The following is a 4,747-nucleotide window of genomic DNA, read 5'->3' as shown; positions in this document are numbered from 1 at the left end:
GTGCTCGAGCTCTACCTCTCCCCCTTTATTTCATTGGAGCTCAAACTCAGCTCGAGCTAGACTTGAACTCCGTTAAAATTATTGGGCTCGAGCTTGATTACAATTATAGGCTCAAAGTGATATGCCCGGAAACAGGGAGGAAGACGATGAATAGGAAGGATCGCTGTGAGGTTTCAAGCTTTTGAAGGAGCTACACCCTTAGGCCTCGTGAGAGAGAGAACCCAATCTCATTTACACTATGCTCAAATGCTTCCTCTTACATTTAAATGACGCCCTTATCAGGAACGTCCCTTACACAGCCAACGTAAAGCCATAGTTCTAAAGGGAAATTACATCAATGCCACTAAGAGAAAATAAGAAAATTACATAAGTCACCCTCTACGTCTACCTGCTACTCTGGATGCTATGGAGTCCATAACATCACTCCCCTCCTGGAGAGCAAGCTTGCCCTCAAGATCATAGGTAGGTGTACGGGCCCATGCGGACGTCGCCACCCATGCTCAAGTGGCAACCGCAATATCTGTGTCTGCCCTCTGGGCTACAAAACTAGAGCATTCACCTAGAGAAATGGAAGTTTTTTTTTTTTTTTGAGTTCGCCCACTTACATTTCAGTCAGGTCAAGAGAAACAAAATAATTCTCGTGTATATTCTTGATTTCTCTGACCGGTAACCAAGCATTCAGTGGCTGAGATAGATAGATCCCATGAAACATAGCTTGTTTTGAGTTGTATAAGGTGAGTTCTTAGGCTACTTCCTCTACCTGCAGTGCTGCTATTGAAGCTAATGGGTCTACACATTGGTCAAGCATGACTCTCCCATTGCTGCTACGGTAGCAAGGTCCGACACCAGAGAATTCATCTCCTCTACTCTTGACATAAATGATACATTGAGGAACCCATGGCTTGCATAAAAACATCAGCTGAACTAATTGAATCCTTCACCATCTGTACATCTGCCCTCACCCCATCAGTGACAGGAAGGTGGAGAGTGCATGGTTCCCATGCAGCAGTAGCCCCAGCCAAAGACATTGAATGCTCTCTATCCATTACAGCCCAATCAACAAGGTAGGTTATTTGTTCAATAAGTAGTGAATCCAACTTCATATCCCGCCTGAGTTGTTGGAGGGTGATCCACTTCATGGTGACAGAATCTCGGAGTTCTGAAGTAGTATTCCACACGTTATAGAGAAGATCCTCGGCCATTAGTCTCTGGATAGTCAATGTCGTTTCTGCACGTTCATTAACAAATCGCATGGAAAATGACAAAGCACTCCTGGAAGCTCTATCAGAGAGATCCACGCTTCAGGTTAAGGCACCCACACCAACTTTACCATTCAATCTGCTTGGCCACCTATGCTGATCTTTCTAGCTTCTGTGAAATCTCAATGGGTTTTGAATTCTCTAATTGACCAGAGGTATTCTTCCCTCTCAGTGGTGTACTCTTCTTCTCAGGGGTAGCCTTCCTAGCAGGCCTTTCAGCTTATCTATGAACCACATTTGCAGAAGACTTCAATGTATGATCAGGGTAGCCTTCCTAACTGGCCTTTCAGCTTATCTATGAACCACATTTTCAAAAGACTTCAATGTATGATCACTTGCTGGTCTTTCTTTCTTTGCAACAGGCACTGGTGGAAGAAGTTTGAGAAACAGTGGACGAGCATCATACAATTCATCCAAAAAAATTAACACAACTGTTTTAAAGGGACTGTTACTGCTGGAACAATGACCAGAAATAGCCACACTGATGTAGTGTTCATCCACAACTAAACAATTCGTCCCAGCAAAATGGATATAAATTCTCCACAAACAAAATGTTAGCACCGTTGTCAAATTGACTACCCAAAAGAATTCTATCTCCCTTCAGCAAAGAATATGAAACATGTCATTCAACCCTGTGGGCAGCAGAAATTGAAAGAGGTGCAAGGCGGCTGGTCTCAGCAGTATAGAAAGAAAACAACATCCAAAAAAAATTTCGTGGCCAAACAGCATACATGGGATCCAGAAAATTAAACCCCACAGCGTCAATTGGAATGCCTCCAAATTCTCCAACCACATATTCCAATACCTCAATCGCATCATCCAATCTTCCCATTGCATCATAAGTACCAGTGAGATTGCTATAAATTCCTAGTGTCTCTGGGTGATACGGTCCATATTCATGTTCCAAAATGCTCTTGGCTTCTTCGAAAAGATCTGCAGCCTCATTTATCGAATATCTCTGTACACATACTAACCCCATTTGGTTAAGGGCAATGCCAAATAATGCAGATTTCTTCGCTCCACTAGTGTGAAGTTTTTTAATAGCATTCGTCAAGGAAAAATAGGAATCTGAATACTTCCCGATCATGTAATACACCACCCCCATCTGTGCTTCAATCCCAGCAATTGTGCTTTGCTGGTCTAGGGCATTGTTGTAAATTTTTAAAGCTGTTTCAAGCAACTTGAGTGTCTGTTCAGGCTCATTCATAGACACATAGATGGCAGAAACATCAGTTAGACCACTTCCAATCTTCTCACCAAGGATCCCAGGGCAGGCTTACTGTAAATTCAGAGAGCATTCTCACTGTAAGATTTTGACTCCCTTATTTGACCAGTCATGTTATATAAATCTACTAAACGAACAAAAATTGAAGCCACAGTCGGATGGTTGCCTCCTTTGGTGGACTTGAAAGCAATAAGAGCTTTCTGATAGGCAAACTCAGCCTCATCATATCGATCCAAAGCTAGATAGGTGTCCCCAAGGCTACAGTCCACTGAAGCCACCCTTGGATTTCCAGGCCCATCTTGTAACACTGAATGGAATTTTCAAGTTGGCCGACCATTTCATATTAGCACCCCATTGCATATGGCCAGCAAATTTGGCAAGAGCATGTTCCTGACCTTCATATAAGTTGGGAATTTCAGTTGAGTGCTCTGATACTAGTTGATATGCCAGGATCTAACACAGGGAGGAAGACAATGAATAGGAAGGATCGTTGTGAGGTTTTGAGCTTTTGAAGGAGCTCCACCCTTAGGCCTCGTGAGAGAGAGAACCCAATCTCATCTACACTGTTCTCAAATGGTTCCTTTTACATTCAAATGACGCCCTTATAAAGATCAGGAACGTCCCTTACACAGCCAATGTAAAGCCATAGTTCTAAAGGGAAATTACATCAATGACACTAAGTGAAAATAAGAAAATTACATAAGTCACCCTCTACGTCTACCTGCTACTCTGGATGCTATGGAGTCCATAACACAAAGTTTGGTTTGGCTCGAGCTTAATTTCAAAATATTTAAATCAAGCCCAGCTCGAACATAGACAGGTTCGAGCTCGACTCAATTTGATGCCACCCCCACTTGTATAGGCTCAGACCAAATCTTCAAACCACATAAATTAGATAGCCTTTTGAGTTGTGGTTGAGTTGATAAAAATATTTTTGTGAATGCTTGTGTAGCTTGTTTAATGCTTTTTTAAGTCCCTCTATGAGCATTGCTATAGTTAGCCTTTGTGGCCTTTGATCATAAGTGCCATTGGATTTTTACTTAGTGGATTAAACACCAAAGTGTAAATTAATATTGGGAATTGATTAGCAACTTGAGTTGTGTGTGTGAACAACTATAAAAATTGTGTTTGTCATTATTTGGACATGAGGAAACTTCTTCTCTGGTGGCCAAACTTTAGTTGTTAAGAGTTTTACTCTCTCTTTTTGCAAACTTTCAGCAAAAACTTCATCCTCTCAACATCAAAAATAGATTCCTAAATGGTAACCTACACGAAGAAGTTTGTATGAATCAACCAACCAGTTTGATTTTGAGAGGGAAAGGTATGAAAGTTACAAAAGTCAATATATGGCTAGAAACCTCCAATTCTTCAATTTGGTTTCAAGAGGTTGTAGTGGATCCTTCATATGCTTTTTATTTTTATGGTTGTGTATGAGGACTACATTATCCCCACTGGTTGTGGATCACCGATGTCAAGGCTAATATAATCAACATATTTGCTATCATAAGAGAAAATATCCCCATCCCCAGGCTTTGCCATTTGATTCTCAAATACAAGTGATCTAATATGCCCATCGTCAATTAATGTGAGATAATCAAACTAACGGCCTATAACATTTCCCTGCTCTTCTATGTGTTTCCAACTTTCTCAACAAACTTTATTTCTATGTTTAGTGATGTTAGCATCCAACAGCCCCGGACCAGCTGGCTTGGGGAAGTTATCCGCCACCATCTAGGACAGATCCTTCACCCTTATTTGGATGCTAGAAAATTCATTCAATTGCAATGGAAGAATTATCTTTTTCACGGTCTCTTTCATCACTTGGATAATTTCATAGCAGTCATCATCATGGAGGGGAACTTAATGTGGTGATTTCAAGGGTAAAGCGGACCGCACTCCCTCCATAGAAGTTTCATTCATAGTTTCTTCGTCTCTCTATCTAGACACATTTCTCCCTCTCATGGTTGCATGTGTATCATTTGGCTAATTTGATTGCAGATTTCTTGATAAAGAGGTCTGCTTTGATGCACACCTTGTTCTTGATCTCTTGACGGTGCCTAAATAGCACATTTTGTTCCTAAATTCCATTTAATAAAATTACATATAGGCTAATTTAAGAAAAATTCATATAGTTATTAGTTGGGATAAGACACATTCTAACTTTGGCTAGTAATTTTGGGATGATCCAACACCTAACTTTAACATGGTAGTAGAGCAAGACCCTATTATCAGGCCTAGTTTATGCCTCATCTAGTTTTCACCA

General features: G+C 40.8%; 1 pseudogene; it reads right to left on the bottom strand.

Moving 5' to 3' along the window:
* Positions 1-863: 863 nt before the first annotated feature.
* Positions 864-4,215, bottom strand: LOC137959467 (protein KINESIN LIGHT CHAIN-RELATED 2-like; annotated as a pseudogene).
* Positions 4,216-4,747: the final 532 nt, after the last annotated feature.

The sequence above is a fragment of the Aristolochia californica genome, unplaced genomic scaffold (genome assembly GCF_029961685.1).
Source record: "Aristolochia californica isolate CCGP_79_NKW_82.1479 unplaced genomic scaffold, dmAriCali1.0.hap1 SCAF_3, whole genome shotgun sequence".
Taxonomy (NCBI): Eukaryota; Viridiplantae; Streptophyta; class Magnoliopsida; order Piperales; family Aristolochiaceae; genus Aristolochia; species Aristolochia californica.
The sequence above is the reverse complement of the archived record's forward strand: the minus strand, read 5'-3'. Positions and strand labels throughout refer to the sequence as shown.